The sequence below is a fragment of the Pecten maximus genome, chromosome 1 (assembly GCF_902652985.1).
Source record: "Pecten maximus chromosome 1, xPecMax1.1, whole genome shotgun sequence".
NCBI classification, from domain to species: domain Eukaryota; kingdom Metazoa; phylum Mollusca; class Bivalvia; order Pectinida; family Pectinidae; genus Pecten; species Pecten maximus.
In genome coordinates this window covers 1,584,530-1,606,873 of record NC_047015.1, presented here as the reverse complement: position 1 = coordinate 1,606,873, position 22,344 = coordinate 1,584,530, and positions in this window count along the sequence as shown.

Sequence of the window (22,344 nt, the reverse complement as noted above, 5' to 3'; positions counted from 1 at the left end):
GTGGGGATATAGAGGAGAGTGTGGGGTATATAGAGGAGAGTGTGGGGTATATAGAGGAGAGTGTGGGGTATATAGAGGAGAGTGTGGGGATATAGAGGAGAGTGTGGGAAATATAGAGGAGAATGTGGGGAATATAGAGGGTAATGTTTGAAATATAGAGGAGAGTGTGGGGATATAGAGGAGAGAGTGGGGAATATAGAGGAGAGTGTGGGGATATAGAGGAGAGTGTGGGGGATATAGAGGAGAGTGTGGGGATATAGAGGAGAGTGTGGGGAAGATAGAGGAGAGTGTGGGGAATATAGAGGAGAGTGTGGGGTATATAGAGGAGAGTGTGGGGTATATAGAGGAGAGTGTGGGGATATAGAGGAGAGTGTGGGGATATAGAGGAGAGTGTGGGGAATATAGAGGATGCTGTGGGGAATATAGAGGAGAGTGTGGGGGATATAGAGGAGAGTGTGGGGTATATAGAGGAGAGTGTGGGGTATATAGAGGAGAGTGTGGGGATATAGAGGAGAGTGTGGGGGATATAGAGGAGAGTCTGGGGATAAAGAGGAGAGTGTGGGGATATAGAGGAGAGTGTGGGAAATATAGAGGATATTGTGGGGATATAGTTGAGGGTTTGGGGTATATAGAGGAGAGTGTGGGGATATAGAGGAGAGTGTGGGGAATATAGAGGAGAGTGTGGGGATATAGAGGAGAGTGTGGGGATATAGAGGAGAGTGTGGGGATATAAAGGGTGTGTGGGAAATATAGAGGAGAGTGTGGGGATATAGAGGAGAGTGTGGGGTATATAGAGGAGAGTGTGGGGTATATAGAGGAGAGTGTGGGGATATAGAGGAGAGTGTGGGGATATAGAGGAGAGTGTGGGGAATATAGAGGATGCTGTGGGGAATATAGAGGAGAGTGTGGGGGATATAGAGGAGAGTGTGGGGTATATAGAGGAGAGTGTGGGGTATATAGAGGAGAGTGTGGGGGATATAGAGGAGAGTCTGGGGATAAAGAGGAGAGTGTGGGGATATAGAGGAGAGTGTGGGAAATATAGAGGATATTGTGGGGATATAGTTGAGGGTTTGGGGTATATAGAGGAGAGTGTGGGGATATAGAGGAGAGTGTGGGGAATATAGAGGAGAGTGTGGGGATATAGAGGAGAGTGTGGGGATATAGAGGAGAGTGTGGGGATATAAAGGGTGTGTGGGAAATATAGAGGAGAGTGTGGGGATATAGAGGAGAGTGTGGGGATATAGAGGAGAGTGTGGGGAATATAAAGGAGAGTGTGGGGATATAGAGGAGAGTGTGGAAAATATAGAGGAGAGTGTGGGGATATAGAGGACAGTGTGGGGATATAGAGTAGAGTGTGGGGAATATAAAGGAGAGTGTGGGGATATAGAGGAGAGTGTGGGAAATATAGAGGAGAGTGTGGGGATATAGAGGAGAGTGTGGGGAATATAGAGGAGAGTGTGGGGAATATAGAGGAGAGTGTGGGGATATAGAGGAGAGTGTGGGGATAGAGAGGAGAGTGTGGGGATATAGAGGAGAGTGTGGGGATATAGAGGAGAGTGTGGGGATAGAGAGGAGAGTGTGGGGATATAGAGGAGAGTGTGGGGATATAGAGGAGAGTGTGGGGATATAGAGGAGAGTGTGGGGATATAGAGGAGAGTGTGGGGGAATGTAGGGGCAAGTTAGGGAATATAAAGAAGAGATTGGAGAATATAGAGGAGAGTGTAAGGATTTTAGAGGAGAACGTTGGGAATGCATAGGAAAATGTGGAGATTATAGAGAGGGGGAGTGGGTAATATAGAGGACAGTGTGAAGATTATTAAGGATATTGTGGGGAGTATAGAAGATAGCGTAATGATTATAGAGGAAGATGTGGAGATTATAGAGGATTTTTGGGGGAATATGGAGGAGAGAGGGAGGAATATATAAGGGGATATTGGGGATATAGAGGTTTGTGTAAGGATTATAGAGGTTTGTGTAAGGATTATAGAGGTTTGTGTAAGGATTATAGAGGTTTGTGTAAGGATTATTGAGGTTTATGTAAGGATTATAGAGGTTTGTGTAAGGATTATTGAGGTTTGTGTAAGGATTATAGAGTAGAGTGTAAGGAATATAGAGGATTATGTAAGGATTATAGAGGTTTGTGTAAGGATTATAGAGGAGAGTGTAAGGAATATAGAGGATTATGTAAGGATTATAGAGGAGTGTGTAAGGATTATAGAGGAGGGTGTAAGGATTATAGAGAATTGTGTAAGGATTATAGAGGATTGTGTAAGGATTATAGAGGAGTGTGTAAGGATTATAGAGGATTGTGTAAGGATTATAGAGGATTGTGTGAGGATTATAGAGGATTGTGTAAGGATTATAGAGGAGAGTGTAAGGATTATAGAGGATTGTGTAAGGATTATAGAGGAGTGTGTAAGGATTATAGAGGAGAGTGTAAGGATTATAGAGGATTGTGTCAGGATTATAGAGGATTGTGTAAGGATTATAGAGGTTTGTGTCAGGATTATAGAGGTTTGTGTCAGGATTATAGAGGATTGTGTAAGGATTATAGAGGTTTGTGTAAGGATTATAGAGGTTTGTGTAAGGATTATAGAGGATTATGTGTAAGGATTATAGAGGAGAGTGTAAGGATTATAGAGGATTTGTGTAAGGATTATAGAGAAGAGTGTAAGGATTATAGAGGAGAGTGTAAGGATTATAGAGGAGATTGTAAGGATTATAGAGGACTGTGCAAAGTTTATAGAGGAAGGTACGAGGATTATAAGGGATTGTGTAAGGATTATAGAGGTTTGTGTAAGGATTATAGAGGATTATGTAAGGATTATAGAGGATGGTGTAAGGATTATAGAGGAGTGTTGTAGGATTATGAGGAGTAGGATATAGAGAGTGTAAGGATTATAGAGGAGAGTGTAGGATATAGAGGATTGTGTAAGGATTATAGAGGATTGTGTAAGGATTATAGAGGAGAGTGTAAGGATTATAGAGGAGTGTAAGGATTATAGAGGAGTGTTGGTTATAGGGTTTTGGGTGGTTTGGGGGTGTAAGGTTTGGGGGGTTTAAAGGTTAGGGGGGGTTGGTTTGGGTTTTGTGTGGTTAGGGTTTTGTGTAAGGTTTGGGTTGTGGTTGGGGTTGTGGTTTTGGGGGGGGGTGGTTTTTGGGGGGTTTGGTGGTGGGGTTGGGAAGGTGGTATAGAGGATTTGAAGGATTATAGGGGTTTTTGTGTAAGGTTTATAGGGGTTTGTGTGGTTATGGGGTTTTGTGTAGGATTATAGAGGATTGGTAAGGATTATAGAGGAGGGTATAAGGATTATAGAGGAGGTGTAAGGATAATGGGATTGAAAGGATAATAGGGAATGTAGGTTTAAAGAGGATTTGTAAGGTTTAGGGAAAAGGTGAAGGTTATAGGGGGTGGAAAGGTTTTGAGGGGGGAAAGGATAGAGGTTGGTAGGATTTAATTGGAAAGGTTTGGGTGTGTGGATTTGGGAGGGGTGGTTTGGGTTTTTTTGGTTGGGGGTGTGGTTTGGGTTTTGGGGTGTGTGGTTTGGGTTTTTTAGGTTTGGGTTTTTTGTTGGGGATTATAGAGGTTGGTGGGATTATAGGGATGGGAAGTTTTAAGGGAGTGTAAGGATATAGAGGATTGTAAGGATAATAGGGATTGAAAGGGTTTAAAAGGGATTGGAAGGATTATAGGGAAGTGAAGGATATAAGGATTGTAAGGATAATAGGGGTTTTTTTAAGGATAAGAGGATTGTGTAAGGTTTAAAAGGGGAAGGAAATTTGGGATTAATTATAGGGATTGTGAAAGGATTATGGGGTTTTGTGAAAGGTTTATAGAGTTTTTTTGTAAGGTTTTATAAAGGTGTAAGGGTTTTATAAGGGGTTAAGGATTATAGGGGGTTTGAAATTTTTTGGGTTTGTTGGGTTTTGGGGAGTGTGGTTGGGGTTTGTGTGGTTTGGGTTTGTGTGGTTTGGGTTTGTGTGGTTTGGGGGTGTGGTTGGGGTTTGTTTGGTTTGGGGGGTAAGGATTATGAGGTTTGGTAGGATTTGAGGAGGGGTGGATTAGGGATTTGTAATTATAGAGGATGTTGGGGATTTAGGGGAAAGGTGTAGGATTTAGAGGAGGTGTAAGGATTATAGGGGATGGTAAGGTTTAGAGGGGTGTAAGGTTTATGGGATGGTAGGATTATAGAGGGGGGTTTAAGGATTATGGGGGTGAAGGTTTAAGGGGGAAAGGATTAAGAGGGTTGTGTAAGGATTAGAGGAGGTGAAGGTTTTGGGGGTGTGGTTTGGGGGTTTGTGGTTTGGGGGTGTGGTTTGGGGGTGTGGTTTGGGGGTTTGTGGTTTTTGGGTTGGTGGGTTTGGGGTTGTGGGTTTGGGTTTGGGGGTTTTTGGGGGTTTGGATTTAGGGGGATGGTAAGGATTTAGGGGTGTAGGATTATAAGGTTGTGTGGGATTATAGAGGTTTGGAAAGGATTATGAGGTTTGTGTGGGGATTATAGAGGAGGGGTTGGGGTTTATAGAGGAGGTGAAAGGATTATAAGGAGGTAAGGATTTAGGGGGTTGTTGGGTTTATAGAGGATGTGAAAGGGTTTTATAGGGGGTTAGGTATAGAGGTTGGGGAAAAGGTTATAGGGATTTTTAAGGAAAAAGGGATTGTAAGGTTTATAAGGTTTTGTAAGGTTTATAGGATTTGTAGGTATAGGGAGGGGTAGGTTTAAAAGGGAGATTGTGAAGTTTATAAGGGGGGTAAGGTTATAGGGAGTGTTGGGATTAAGGGATTGGTAAGGTTTATAGAGGGTGTGTAAGGTTTTAGGGGATTGTGTAGGATTTAGAGGGAGGGGAAGGGGAATATAGGGGAGGGTTTAAAGGATTTTGGGGAAAGGTTGGGAATAAAGGGGAATGTAAGGTTTAAAGGGGGGGTGTGTAAATTTATGGGGAGGGTTTTTAAGGATTATAGGGGGAAATGTGTAAGTTTATAGGGGTTTTTGTGGTTTGGGGGTTGTGTGGTTTGGGGGTGGGGTTTGGGTGTAAGGTTTGGGTTGTGGTCGGTTTGGGGGGGTGGTTTGGGGGGGGTTTGGTTTTTTTGGGGGGGTTTTGGGGTTTTGGGTGGGGGTTTGGGATTGTGTGGTTTGGGTTGTGTAAGGGTTTTGGGTTTGTTTTGGGGGGTGGTTTTGGGGGTGTGGGTTTTTTTTTTTTGGGGGGTTTGGTTTGGGATTGGGGTTTTATGGGGTGTGTGGATTTTTTTGTGTGGTTGGTTTGTGGGTTTTGGGTGTGTGGTTATGGGATTGTGGGTTTGGGAGGTGGTTGGGGTTTTGGTTTTTTTGGGGGTTTTTTGGTTTGGGTTGTGTGGATTTTCGGGTGTGGTTTGGGTTGGTTTTGGGGGTGTGGTTTGGGTTTTGTGGTTTGGGTTTGTGTGGTTTGAGGGGGTTGGTTTGGGGGGTAAGGTTTGGGTTTGTGTGGATTAAGGGGGTGTAAGGTTTATAGAGTTTGTGTGGTTAGGGGGGGGTTGTGAAGGTTTTGAGGTTTTAAGGTTTAAGGGATTGGTAGGATATAGGGGTTGTGGAGGATTATGAGGAGTGTGGGGTTTATGAGGTTGTAAGGATATAGAGGAATGTAGGTTATAAGGATTTTTAAAAGGATTTAGAGGATGGTGTGGATATAAGGATTTTTAAGGTTTATAAGGATGGGTAAGGATTATAGAGGATTTGTGGTTTTGGGGGAGAGAGGGTAAGGTTTGAGGGGTGTGGGGGTAAGAGGGGTGAAAGGATTATGGGTTTGGTTTAAGGTTTAGAGGGGTTAGGTTTTAAGGGAAATTGTTTATGAGGGGGTTGGATTATAAGGAGGTGTAAGGATTATAAGTTGTGAAGGTTAAGGGGGAGGGGGTGGGAAAGTTTAGGGTTTGTGGTATTTTTCCCCGGCGGTTTTTTTATGCAGGTTTTGTAGGAAAAAGGTTTTTTTAAAACCTAGCCAGTTTATACGGAATGTAGGAAAAACGGCTTCGGTTTGGTCCTTTCCGCCAAAAAAAAACTGTTTTTTTTTTTTGTTTTACCCCGCACTTTTTTTTTTAAATAAAATTTTCCCTCTTTGATTATTTTCCAGTGTTATTTTTTTTTTCTTTTCTGGCTCATTTTGGAAATTTTCCATTCCCCTTTTTTAAGAATTTCCCCCTTTTTCTCTTGGGTTTTTTTTCCTCTTCTCCTCTTTCTTCTCTCTGGACTCTCTGCTCTTTTTGGGGGGCTTGCTTTTTCTTTTCCCTCTTCCCTTTTTTTTTTTCCTTTTTTTGGGGTTTTCCCGGGGTTCTCCTTTTTTTCCCCTCCGGCCTCTTCTCCCCCCCCGTCCTTTTCCTTTAAATCTTTTTTCCCCCCCCCTTCTCTCTCTCTTTTTCCCCTTCTTTCCTTTTTTTTTTTTCCTCTTTTATTTTTGTTTGGGCGATTCCGCCACCGGCCCCTTGTTGGTTCCCGGTTTTTTCCCTCCCTTTGTATCGTTAGAGAGGTAAGGATTATAGAGGTTTGTGTAAGGATTATAGAGGAGAGTGTAAGGATTATAGAGAATTGTGTAAGGATTATAGAGGAGGGTGTAAGGAAGACTTAAGAGTAATTGACGGATAGAATAGAATTCAGAAAATTACGATTCTACACTACAGGCGGTTATTGTTTAATAGCGAGTGAATTTGTATGGACCTAATGACTAGTGTTGTTAACACTAGTCACAGCTGATATATACGGAAGGTGAATAGGATAAACTTGGACAATACAGTAAAAACTGTGTGGTCCTATTCAGCTTCCGTATAAATAAGTCTAAGTTATAATATATGTATATATAAATGTTATAATTAGCCGAACACTTTTGTTATATAAATAGATATGTGCCAGCTGCTGTTGATTGCACGTGTATCCACGTGTTATCGCGTTACTTAGTGCTGGCTACACGTGATAAGTAATGAGTGCACGTGAAATGTTCAGTTATACACGACATTGTCCACACCTTACTCACTTAGTCGGACTATTTTGTGTCCTAAACGGTTCATCCAGCTCATGGTATCGGTATCATCAAATTAACTGAAGAGCTCTCCTGCATGCAATTATATCGACGGGCATTGCTTTTATCATTTGTCACTCAAGTAATGCAGGCATGTCTGTTTCATTTTTGAAGCCGTTTATATGGTTCTCCCGAGTGTCATCAAAGCCATGTAGTTATCGCGCGGCTGACAGGCCGTCTGTCATCCCGCACAGCTCACGTAACTTATTAACCGTTTGGAGATCTCTACACACATTCATCAGTCAATCATCTTTTCCCGCGGAGGGATATCATTTACCATCTGATTGACAGGAAATGAAATCTACAAGCTGTCATATTTATTTTTGTCATTGCGATCGACAACACACAAAGGCCATTTGATTAATGTGATGTTCTCCAAGGTATACATTTCACACTCCATTTGTCTATAACTGACATTTGTAGTTGAAGCTCTACTTAAAACACTTACAATGGCGATACGGCGAACAAAACAGTCAATATTTGAAACAGATCAATATTTCCCTCATAACAATATAATTTGCTTGTACATGAATATTCATCTGACGAGAATCTGATAGGTCAGACAATTCAAATACACAGAACAGTTTATCACGTTCAATATCAATTTAGTCTGACATTTGTGGGCCGTCCCTCGGCCTATGTGCCGGCTGTTCTGCTTCCCTTTGTCCTCGGCTGATAAACCTTTGATGCTTGAACGACATGCAAGGGAAGTAACTCTCATCAACAGCTAAACACAAATACATATTGTCATCTTGATATGAAACACAACACAGTGTCTCAAATACTTATCATAAAACGTAGCGGCGTCAGTAGCATTTATCTCAAGTCTGCCGTCGTTCATACAATCCCACATTAACGCCGCCGTAAGGTTTCAATATTTCGCGGTATGTAGTATTCTTTATTCAAGCGATACGCATACTAACGAAATCTTATTGTTGACGTTGTTATCAACAATATTGCAAAAAAGAGCAAATGACCAATCGAATACAGCCAATCATGTTGAGGGGGACTTCATATTGCCCGCCAAGCTCTTTAGCGAGCCGTCAAACTAAATATAATTACGTCATAATTCTGTAATAGATGTCGGCTCCTAACATACAAGAACAGCAGCTGCTATGGTCATTGTTACTTGCACGCCTGCGTTGTTTTTGGCCTAACCGGCTGTCTGAGGATATGGTGTACGAGGAGGCGGGGTAATAAACATCGACTCATGACACTTGATATATCACTTCCAGCAAAAGGTTCATTTATTTAAGGTGATAGCTACAACGAAGCTGCCTCCTACTTCGTTAGTCTTACCGAACCCTTGTCGAATAGCCCCCGCCGTTTGTGGGGAACAATAAGGGCCTGTCGTGTCCTAGAACACGTGATAATCATGCCTACTTTAATTACAGGTGTTGCGTTCTTCAGCCCTTTACATCTGGGACATAGATTTGAAATAAGAGCTCGATGTGCCAATAAAAGACATTTGACAAAATGTGCCCCCCCCCCCGTAGTCCCGGGAAGGCATGTAAAGTACAGACATCACATATATGACGCCCTGTTCTAACGTCTATCAACAAGACACACAATGGAATCGTAATTATCTGTATATTGATAATTACTATCGCCTTACGTACTGATCAATTGGTAATGGCTGGGAATATGTCATTAGTCGGACCTTAAATGACAACACTATCTACAGCTACCTCGTAAAACTAGGTGTAGGTGGGTCTGTGTGTCGTTCGGGAACAGTATGGCTCGACTGTCTCAGGTTTTACTCTGTAAATTGTATTATGACAGAACATCTCCGCACGACAGGTGATAGACTTGTGACCCCCTTTACAATAAAACTGTTAATGACATGCCATAATATATTTCAGTCTAAATAGTAGTCCCCATTTATCATGCTGGCGGATTCTCGTTAAACTCAGACCGACTCATTTGTAGAGTTTTATGTTGCGCTCTCGGGTGGCGACCAGTCATTATCAATATAAACATACCTCGTGGATCTATATATCATCTTGTTTTTATAAAGAATATATATTTTTTTCTCTTTTGACATTTTACATCAACCAAAGAATGAGGAAAACATCTCGTGTGTCGCGGAGAGGCACTTAGTCACTGTCGAATGTAGGGCTATACCGTAGGTATATCAGCACCTTTGCATTTTATCTGATCAGAAGGGAGCTTTGTGGGATCAAATTGATACACATCATCCAGGTAGCTGTCAAGCGAATAAATCACCTGGATTATAATGGCCGATCTCGCCTCCGTGAATACGACCATTACTGAGTGGATGGGCGCATTAATATTTAATGGGGCGAAACAGATGGTTGAGGAATGATATATAATCATCAAAATTTCCTTTGATCGGATGTAAAAGGACAGAAAATCGCATATTTACACGAAGACTCGTTGAGGGTCTTGTAGCGTGTAATATTCGCCTTCCTCGGTATCACTTCAATCTCCACATGTGTGAATGGTTTAACTGACAAATAAATCAATTTAATGATTACATCTGCTAACTATTTACTTAAGTTTCTAATTTATGTTAAGAAAAAAATAAGCCTCGTCATTCACAAGTGTCTTTATTTATACACATAATTCTACTTCCGGTGTGCAGCTTGGTATCACAACGATGATAACTGCAATTTTGAATGTGAATAACTATGCTATTAAATGACTGGTAAGGGAATGCAGTGGGAAATGGGTTTCCGCAGGATATTAAATAATAAAAGTGATAAAAATGATAAATGTGAATTATTTGAAAAAAGTGATACCAGATGAATTTGGTTTTTTTTTCTTAGTGGTGAAAACGCATTCATGCTGATTATTACCCGACATATCAACTTACCAAACAATAACCATCAAAACATCAAAATCAAACACAAAACAAAGGAACACACCAAATCATTACCATCAAAACATCAAAATCAAACAAAACAAAGGAACACATCAAATAATTATCATCAACAGTTACACATCAAAATCACAAATAAAACAAAGGGACGCACCAAATTATTACCAACACCACATCAAAATCAAACAAAAAACAAAGCCATCAACACACCAAAGTCACAAAGTCAAAGTCACAAAATCATAACATCAACACGTTAAAATCACTAGAAATAATCAAAGGAACTGACCAATCATCGTCATCATTAGACCCGACCCGAGGAACACATCCCCAGTAACCGCTGTTTGTTGTTTAATGGTTCATATGTACTTTACAGGGTAAATCATACCACTGATCCATCACAAGTTTTAAGTGTTATTTACAACATGCTCAGTGTCAATCGAGAACACTCTTTTAACCTCGCATCAAGTTAACGACATTTCGGTGGAGTGACGTCGGGCCGGTCTCACGACACCACGAAATACTTAGTATTAATTATCATAAAAATACTTAGTAGTTATTATCATAAAACCTCTAACGTGGTAAAGCGTTCGGCTATAAGGAATGATTTAGGGAGATCAGTCAACTTCCCTCGCCGACCATACCATTTCCGTGTCGGCCATGTTGGACCTGGGATAACTGATAAATTACGACCTCATATATAATGAGTGTTTACATTGTTAGATATGGATAAACAGCCGATTGGAGGACGGACTACTTGTACGTTAATCCCACAGGAGAATTAAATGTCTAGGAAGGGGAGATATCTGGAGCGTTTAAATTTAAACTTCCGTTCGCGAAGGTGCCAGGAACAAATAAAAACAACAGTTTATCAAGGTAAATTGGAACTAATCTTCATTTCTTTAAATTTTATGGTGTGATTTTTGACTGGTGAAATGTCAATATGACATTCTATGACATGGAACTACATGTACTTGTATTTGTGTGAAATCCTGCCTTTATCAAGGCGTTCAGTCGAACCTGCCTTAAAACAACTTCTGTAAAACAAAACATATGTAATGTGTATGTCACCTATCAGTTCCTAAAGAAACATAATTCATTATGATATACTTCTATCTATAAACACCAACTGTCTATAATGACCACCTGTTTATAAAGACCAACTGTCTATAAACACCACCTTTATATAATGACCGCATGTCTATAAAGGTCGATTGTCTATAATAACCGCCCATCTATAATGGCCACCTTTCTATAAATACCAACTGTCTATAATGACAGCGTGTTTATATAGATCAAATGTCTATAATAACCGCCTGTCTATAACGACCAACTGTCTATAAAGACCAACTGTCTATAATAACCGCCCATCTATAATGACTACCTTTATATAAAGACCAACTGTCCTATAATGACCGCGTTTATAAAGATCAAATGTCTATAACGACCAACTGTCTATAAAGGTCGACTGTCTATAATAACCGCCTATCTATAATGTCCACCTGTATATAAAGACCAACTGTCTATAATGACAGCGTGTTTATAAAGATCAAATGTCTATAACGACCAACTGTCTATAAAGACCTACTGTCTATAAAGGTCGACTGTCTATAATAACCGCCTATCTATAATGTCCACCTTTATATAACGACCAACTGTCTATAATGACAGCGTGTTTATAAAGATCAAATGTCTATAACGCCCAACTGTCTATAAAGACCTACTGTCTATAAAGGTCGATTGTCTATAATAACCGCCCATCTATAATGACTACCTTTATATAAAGACCAACTGTCTATAATGGCAGCGTATTGATAAAGGCCACCTCTTCTGCTCCATTCAGTGTCATATAGAATTGACGTATTTTAAGGGAAATTACTCTGATTTTCATCAAATTAATTACGCTTTTTGAAATAATTGCGATTGAGTTACAAAATGAGTCAATATGTTGATTAGATAGTCAAATAATTATAAACACCGAAGCCATCAAATTTATTTCCAGTTATAAAAAATTAAAAACGAGCATATTGAAGAGACACAGTGATGGCCTCGGATAACGTGGTTTGCCAGCTATACTCGTTCTGTAAAGCTGTCTCTTGTTTATGTACTCACCGACATCGATGTGACGTTTATCTTAAATAACATTCCTGCAAAGTGATTTTCCTACTTAAATACATTATAAAGAACAACATAAACCGCCCTCACATGGCCCTTAGCCGTACAACAGATATCCTTTCTCTGTGTTATATCGTTATATACATTACATAAAAACGTCATCTTCCAAAGCTAAGACCGTACTACAAAAATGCTCTTTGGCATTTCAATTTAAAACTGCGACAGGGCCTGTCGTATTTTACGGCGGATTCTAGCTAACCTCTTCGGGCGCAATTCGTAATGGGACTATCTGTAGTAAATAAGGGACCTATATAAGGATGTTTATTGTAGTAAATAAGGGACCTATATAAGGATGTTTATTGTAGTAAATAAGGGACCTATATAAGGATGTTTATTGTAGTAAATAAGGGACCTATATAAGGATGTTTATTGTAGTAAATAAGGGACCTATATAAGGATGTTTATTGTAGTAAATAAGGGACCAATATAAGGATGTTTATTGTAGTAAATAAGGGACCTATATAAGGATGTTTATTGTAGTAAATAAGGGACCTATATAAGGATGTTTATTGTAGTAAATAAGGGACCTATATAAGGATGTTTATTGTAGTAAATAAGGGACCTATATAAGGATGTTTATTGTAGTAAATAGGTGATCAATATAGGGATGTTTATTCTAATAAATAAGTAGTAGTAGTAGTAATGATATAGTCCCGGCGATTTGTCCAATTGATAAAATCAAAGACTACGTACTACAGTAATACTAATCTGACAGCTGTCACTCAGCGATCTGTCATTTCACGTTACGAGTTCGTCCTGTCTGTTTCCTGTTGTCTCTCTGTCAGTAACGGTAATGGTGATGGGACAAATTATTGATGAGACATATCAGACGGAACCAGACCTCTACAACAAGCCGCCACTCACTAATGAATCGAAAGGTTTTCACTCTATATCTCTCTGATGTCACAATAAATATTTCATTTCTCTGAATACCGTAAAATATAGTATACCGAACGGGTCAGAATCATACCGCTATTTTGTACAGTTTTGTAGATACCATATTAATTGGTGAGGTTGAGAATATCATATCACAGCTGGGAATCTGTTCCTAGTACTACAGATATAGAACAAAAGATTCGTGAGGGATTTCATCAATCTCATTGCTGGTAGAATAAAGGAGTTTCCCAGTTTTTTCGATACAATGTTTGCTATCGGAAATGGGCAAGAATATGTCTTGAACACACGTTATGCTGAAGACAAGTCCGCTAATCCATCGGACGAGGCAAACACGCCATTAGATGAGTTGTTGAACGAAGCGATGACATATGTGGTGTAGGCGCTGTCAAGTGTTGTTGCTGGTGAATTGATTGATTGTGACGACATCTCCACAAATGTCTGTCAACAGTCAGTTACTGTCACCGGCTTAATCGCGACTGATTGACCATAAAGAAAGCTGGTGATGGATACGAGCCGGCTGCATGCGGGACGGCCGATTGCGAGTATCTAGTTAGAGATATGGGGCTGGTAGGTCTCGGTGGAGACATGGGACTAGTTAGGTGTCGATGGAGAGGAGATACATACATGTCTGGGGGTTTCAGAGGCGATAATAGCCTTGTGAGTCTTGCTGGGGATATCGATAGCTTTTTCTTGAGCATTTACCAAATTCATAAAGCACAATTTTATTTATAATTTTAGTATTCTAGAAACAGGGGGCCAGTAAAGGGATATCGACTTGGTTGGTCTCGTTGGCGACATGGGCCTGGTAGTCCTCAGGTGCCGTTAGTGACGATGAAGTCCAGCGCCTTCCTCCAATAGGTGGAAACCTTTACCTAACAAGAGAGAGGAAAAGGGATATATTTTACAAATATACTGAACTATCAGGCTCCTGCAAATGCATCGTCCCGTTCTAGTGAAGATAGGTCCAACACTGGCTAAGTAAGCCGTTGTGGCCCAAAACTCGTCTCAGTAGACCTCTTTATGGTGTCGTGGTTCATCTCCGTTGTGAGTTGGCAGACCTACATGTACGTAGTGACGTGAGGCAACATGTGAGCCAACATTTGCTGTTGAACGCCTTCGTTGTTACGCAATCCAACACTACTTTCGTAGTGACGTGTCTCAACATTTGCCATTGAAAACTTTTGTAGCGTCGTGTCTCAACATTTGCCCGGGAAAGCTTTCATAGTGACTCGTCTCATCGTAGTGACGTGTCTCAACATTTGCCATGGAAAGCTTTTGTAGCGTCGTGTCTCAACATTTGCCATGGAAAGCTTTTGTAGCGTCGTGTCTCAACATTTGCCATAGAAAGCTTTTGTAGTGACTCGTCTCATCGTAGCGTCGTGTCTCAACATTTGCCGTGTTATGCCTTCAGTACATTGTTACATGATCCTATATATGCCGTGGTAGGCCTACTTGATGACTTAAATCGAAACGAGCTATGAAAGGCTTTCGAGACAATTCTATATGAAGAGCTTGCACTTTGAAACGACATCAGCGATGTTTTTTCCCATTCCCTTCAAATTGAATTTATAAGGAGAAGTCGATACAATACCAGATCAGCGTTCGACTAGAATGTTACTGATCCGGGTACAGACGCCAATAACCATCAGGTCATTTTACAAGTGTTGGTGAAGGACGCCGAATAATAAACGTCATACAAAGGTACTCGTATGTCGAGAAGTCATCACCTGATCATACCACGTGACCACCACTTTAGGTGTTTGGGCGGGTGACAATGCTGTGCTCGAACGGTACGTTCTCATATGACTTATTTGATAATGTTTACAGCCAATTCCCAGGCTCATCGCTCAGCAGCACTGCCTATCAGTCTGTCGTTATGTTGGGAGCAATGCGAGACTAATGGCTACATACGATACCAATGCAAACGCATTGCTTATTGGTTTTTATGGAAACTGATCGTAATGCACACAATTTGTAAATCTATAAATCGCCCATCTTTCACAATCGGTGGGCTCTGTACACACTGTGTGACAGTAACTATGTAATAAAGGCTCGAGTCTCGGCTTTCTCTACTGATATAGATGACACACGACACAGCTAAGACGATAAATAAAACTGAATTATTCTCAGGGAGTTCTGACACTGACAACAGTTCGTGTAAGGTCAGGTTTCCCGCGGTATGACATCATTCATCACACCCATTCATATAACGTACTGCTTTCGTAATATATTATTTACTGGCTCGGCATCCCGTTCATCAAACGCGACCTTCTCAGACCCTATGTGTGGCTTCTCTAATGGAAAATAAATGAGATGATGTATGCTTTTGAAAAAATACGAATTAAGAAGGAATTTTATTAGGCACTATACTTTCCACGTAATGTATGGTTTATAAACGACATGAAACCATTATCCGCTGGTCTATATCATTCTGATGGCGCCCCCCTGACACTCATATATTTTTCATGTTAATTCTAACAAATACGGACGTATGACGTCACTATGATATATTTTGAATTCAGAATTATGATATATGCCAAACAGGTGTTTTCATTAGAATGACAGAATTATCATTTTATTTACATAATTGGAATGTTAGCCTTCAAATAAAGTATTTTCTTTATCAATATTAAACAAAACCTTTTCTGAAATAAATTATATTTTTTCTCTATCGTTTTCCAACAAAGGGTCTTTGTCGAGTCATTATATACCTGTGAAAGACGGTTAAATTATTCAGATTGTCAGCGGTCAGTGTTTGACAGGAATATGTATTGCTTCAAAATGAATGCCAAGAACGATGATGCATGTATAACAACCCGCCAATACCTCCGACTATAACTTACACAGCTGACAGAAAGGTGGGTGTAAATCAAATCCTCTTTACTGTTTGTACATGTTCGTTATTACATTCCATTTATAAATTTGATTTTTTTTCTCATTACAGTTTTGCCATGGTACTAGAAGATATCATAATCACCATTCTACATGTGCAATAAGTCGATATGTACGCTATGTCACATAATAAACACCTCCTGTGATTTATAGCAAACCCTTGTCATTTATTTATGTGTTCTTAATATTGTGATTTATATCGAAAATATGTTTTCAAAGCCACCTGATCCACTTTGAATAACTTGTGAATTTTATGGTAACCTCAGGTTTTATACAATACAATTTGTTTTAAACAGGTTTGTGTTGATTTCAGTTGGGGTGCGTTCGTTTTGGATTAGTAGATACATCGGAATACATTTATTGTTGTGTTATAGACGGACATACATGACTGGACTACTCATTACTGTGTTTAATGTGCTACCATGTCGTTACAAAACAGCTTGTGTCTGATCATTGTTGATGAGTACATATTGATAATTATCTCAACACATGGCACCTGTGTCGACCTCTCTGGCCTGCTGGTAATGTATGAAGCAATGCACATGTGACAAAGAAATGTCTGTAACTAGACTCTAGAGTGTTATTATCAAACCTTACCACAAAGCCTTCATAACATGTGCTTGTAAGCATCAGAAGGACTCAATGCACGGAACAAACCACTCACACATTCAAGCCACCTGTTGGTCTCCTGCGGTTTCTAGACATTTAATCATTTTCATAAAAACATTCAATGGACAGATATTATTAATCATAAAACACGATATTATGTACATACATGTTGGTGTCAGTCCGCAATTGATGACGTAACCCGACACTGTATCTCCTCCATACAGATAGAAAACCCATACCAAATAAACTATATCCGTGTATAAGTACACTTAGAGCTATCCCAGGTCTGTTGACTAAAACAAAACCTACCCCCTTTATTTATACGTGACATGTTTGATATTTAAACTGACCCGAAGTGTGTGAATACACTCGCTGGGTTGACCGCGGATAAGCCCAGTGTATCTCGCGTGTCAACTGATACACGTAGACAGACCTTTGTATCCGCATTCTGTTTCAAACACAACACACATTTATCACACAAAGATAGTATCAATGTGTATTTAATTGCGACATTGATCCATATAGTATATACCAATAATATTGATGTCCATGACATCCCCCCATATTTCATCTGTTTTTTGTTCCATTCGCTATCTCTAATGCATCACGCATGCAAAGTAAAAGACAAAATTATATTCATATTGCACATAACTGTCAAACTAGAATCCGAATGAATAGCTATGAAACGTATTATTTATGGGAGGGGATACATTAGGACACGATCTTGTCATGTTAATGATCATGATTAGTTTTCCCCGGAGTATCGGATGTTGCCATATAATTAAAACGTCGTTGTTAATGTCTTATCGATGGAAAACAAACACCGCTCTGTCATACACAAACGCTACTTGAATATGAATTTAGGTGTCCTGTTCGCCGTATTTACATTAATCATCTCTACTGTTGAAAACGCATCATTATATTGTTTTGAAAGAAGTGTTATAATGAAAGGTCTGGCAATAAGTCATAGAATGCATTTCCCAGTCGCCGTAACTATCGGCGGGAAACAATCCTAAGTCATGCTAGCGGCAGTTACCGAGTAATGTATTCCTACGCCCTTTTACCCGAGGGAAGTTTGTGAAATTGGCTTTTCTGTGTGCATCCGCGGGGACTTGTAGGCTGTCTAAATCTACCCCACAATATATTAATGAAGAAAGTTGCATCAGGTTGTCTCCCCTGATAGTTTCAACTGTTGTGTTTCAATAGGTAAACAGCGACTCGACACTCCTGGCTTACTGTGTCGCCATTGTGCTAAACAAAAACTTGGTTAGGCCTTTTTTTTTGCCAAATGGTAAGATGCACTTACTAAAATATCATACTCTAGAATGGGAATGTGACTTATGTTTCTCCATCACGCCATGGAGTAATAACATCAAATATCATTGGTAATGCGACTGTTGAATAAGTCAATACATTATACACAGGAATCGAGTGCCTCATGATTTATGTTGCGTTTGCAGCCCAGCATCGAACATGACGCCAAGATGAAGCCGTATCAAGCGCTTCTTTTTGTAGTTTGGCAGAATCTAGACAACTACGACTAAAATATGATGGTTTATGAATATTTATGATCTAAATAAATGACTCTGGATTCAATGAGGCCACGATGGTCTATAAGTATGTGAACACGTGTCTGAAGACTTGTGTAATAAGGTTGGTCATGTAATAACAGTCGTTCCCTGCCCTCGTAGATCGCATTTCCATCGATAAAAAACTAACATAAAACTCTGCTGCTGCTGTCTGCCTAAGAGCACGAGCGTGGAATCATGTGTTCCCTGTCAATCAGTCTTGTAGGAAGATCACAAACGTCGACATCAAACAATTTGCCGAGATTTGTAAACCTCTCAATACACATGAGCGGATTATGGCGGATTGGCTGTTTTGTAGCCTCGTTTATACGGCTTTGATCAGGCCTCACCCCATCTGTTTTATGTCAATCAGTAGCACCATGTCCATCCTCCCTCCTCCGCGCCAGCTTCTCGGGCTTACTCGCTCACGACTGACATATTTTTATCGCCGTTAATCAATGTCCACTTTGTTTGGGGTCGAAAGACACCCTGCTCTCTGTACATCATCGATCCAACAAAAACACCAGTCAATCCGGATATTTGTCTGTCTCCATACGTAGTACCAGTCAATCTGTCTCCATATGTAGTACCAGTCAATCCGGATATATGTCTGTCCCCATACGTAGTATCAGTCAATCCGGATATATGTCTGTCCCCATACGTAGTACCAGTCAATCCGGATATTTGTCTGTCTCCATACGTAGTACCAGTCAATCCGGATATTTGTCTGTCTCCATACGTAGTACCAGTCAATCCGGATATCTGTCTGCCTTCATACGTAGTACCAGTCAATCCGGATATATGTCTGTCCCCATACGTAGTACCAGTCAATCCGAATATATATCTGTCTCCATACGTAGTACCAGTCAATCCGGATATCTGTCTGTCTCCATACGTAGTACCAGTCAATCCGGATATCTGTTTCCATACGTAGTACCAGTCAATCCGGATATATATCTGTCTCCATACGTAGTACCTGTCAATCCGGATATATGTCTGTTTCCATACGTAGTACCAGTCAATCCGGATATATGTCTGTCTCCATACGTAGTACCAGTCAATCCGGATATATGTCTGTTTCCATACGTAGTACCAGTCAATCCGGATATCTGTCTGTCTCCATAGGTAGTACCAGTCAATCCGGATATATGTCTGTCCCCATACGTAGTACCAGTCAATCCGAATATATATCTGTCTCCATACGTAGTACCAGTCAATCCGGATATATGTCTGTCTCCATAGGTAGTACCAGTCAATCCGGATATATGTCTGTCCCCATACGTAGTACCAGTTAGTCCGGATATATGTCTGTCCCCATACGTAGTACCAGTCAATCCGAATATATATCTGTATCGATACGTAGTACCAGTCAATCCGGATATATGTCTGTGTCCATACGTAGTACCAGTCAATCCGGATATATATCTGTCTCCATACGTAGTACCAGTCAATCCGGATATATGTCTGTCTCCATACGTAGTACTAGTCAATCCGGATATATGTCTGTCTCCATACGTAGTACCAGTCAATCCGGATATCTGTCTGTCTCCATACGTAGTACCAGTCAATCCGGATATATGTCTGTCTCCATACGTAGTACCAGTCAATCCGGATATCTGTCTGTCTCCATACGTAGTACCAGTCAATCCGGATATATGTCTGTGTCCATACGTAGTATCAGTCAATCACGGATATCTGTTTCCATACGTAGTAGCATATCTGATAGTTACACCGTCCGATATCTGATAGTGACACGGTACTATATCTGATAGTGACAAGGTCCGATATCTGATAGTGACAAGGTCTGATATCTGATATTTACACGGTCCGATATCTGATAGTGACAATGTCCGATATATGATAGTGACACGGTCCGATATCTGATGGTGACAAGGTCCGATATCTGATAGTGCCAATTTCCGATATCTGATAGTTACACGGTCCGATATCTGATAGTGACAATGTCCGATATCTGATAGTGACAAGGTCTGATATCTGATAGTTACAAGGTCCGATATCTGATAGTGACACGGTCCTATATCTGATAGTGACAATGTCCGATATCTGATAGTGACAAGGTCTGATATCTGATATTTCCACGGTCCGATATCTGATAGTGGCAATGTCCGATATCTGATTGTGACAAGGTCCGATATCTGATAGTGACAAGGTCCGATATCTGATAGTGACACGGTCCGATATCTGATAGTGACAAGGTCCGATATCTGATAGAGACAAGGTCCGATATCTGATAGTGACAGTGACCGATATCTGATAGTGACAATGTCCGATATCTGATAGTGACAAGGTCCGATATCTGATAGTGACAAGGTCCGATAGATGATAATGACACGGTCCGATATTTGATGGTGACAAGGTCCGATATCTGATAGTGACAAGGTCCGATATCTGATAGTGACAAGGTCCGATATCAGATAGTGACAATGTCCGATATCAGATAGTGACAAGGTCCGATATCTGATAGTCACACGGTCCGATATCTGATAGTCACACGGTCCGATATCTGATAGTCACACGGTCCGATATCTGATAGTGACAAGGTCCGATATCTGTTATTTACAAGGTCCGATATCTGATAGTCACACGGTCCGATATCTGATAGTCACACGGTCCGATATCTGATAGTCACACGGTCCGATATCTGATAGTGACAAGGTCCGATATCTGATAGTGACAAGGTCCGATAGATGATAATGACACGGTCCGATATTTGATGGTGACAAGGTCCGATATCTGATAGTGACACGGTCCGATATCTGATAGTGACAAGGTTCGATATGTGATAGTGACAAGGTTCGATATCTGATAGTGCCAAGGTCTGATATCTGATAGTGCCAAGGTCCGATATCTGATAGTGATAAGGTCCGATATCTGATAGATAAACGGTCCGATATCTGATAGTGCCAGGGTCCGATAGATGATAATGACACGGTCCGATATTTGATGGTGACAAGGTCCGATATCTGATAGTGACAAGGTCCGATATCTGATAGTGACAAGGTCCGATATCAGATAGTGACAATGTCCGATATCAGATAGTGACAAGGTCCGATATCTGATAGTCACACGGTCCGATATCTGATAGTCACACGGTCCGATATCTGATAGTCACACGGTCCGATATCTGATAGTGACAAGGTCCGATATCTGTTATTTACAAGGTCCGATATCTGATAGTCACACGGTCCGATATCTGATAGTCACACGGTCCGATATCTGATAGTCACACGGTCCGATATCTGATAGTCACACGGTCCGATATCTGATAGTGACAAGGTCCGATATCTGATAGTGACAAGGTCCGATAGATGATAATGACACGGTCCGATATTTGATGGTGACAAGGTCCGATATCTGATAGTGACACGGTCCGATATCTGATAGTGACAAGGTTCGATATGTGATAGTGACAAGGTTCGATATCTGATAGTGCCAAGGTCTGATATCTGATAGTGCCAAGGTCCGATATCTGATAGTGATAAGGTCCGATATCTGATAGATAAACGGTCCGATATCTGATAGTGCCACGGTCCGATATTTGATAGTGACAAGGTCCGATATCTGATAGTGACAAGGTCCGATATATGATAATGACACGGTCCGATATCTGATAGTTACGCAGTCTGATGTCTGACAGTTACACCGTGTGATATCGGAAATTAAAACATTGAAATTTCAGTTTGACGTTTTGCGTTGCACCCTTCGAGTTCACACAAAATACTACACACCACAGGTCTCTCTCATCAGGATATGTCGACTGGTTGGTCTGTCGTTATCTCGTCGACAGTAAAATTGATCACCGAAGTAATTAAAAGATAACTTGTCCGTCTGTCTTGGCCGTAAACACAATAAGATCTGCTATTCTTGACTCTCGAAGTGTTTACCGTGTCGTAACAAACATACGTCTGATAGATACATATTGTTTTAAACGATATGTAAACCACACTAAAATTGTGTTTGTAATACTTTCTTAAAATTGTTGAATGAGAAATATTTCTTTGTAAATATAACTGGTGTTATATCACATGACGACTGTATGGTATACTCCCAACAACACCGAGTAACCTTCACTCGGAGGCATTTTACTGAACAAAAACTTCTGTAAAGATCGATGATGGGTAAACTTGGAATTTTGTGTGTGGCTGTTCCGCAGATATCAATCAATCTTGAATGAATGCTTTTCACTTATCTGAAATAAAACACGTTGTGTGTTTGGGTTCAACATTTGAAGCCATGTTAATCGATTAAGTCACGAACTTACAGGCACTCCAGACAGAAGTATCGGCCCCAGGTTAAAGGCCA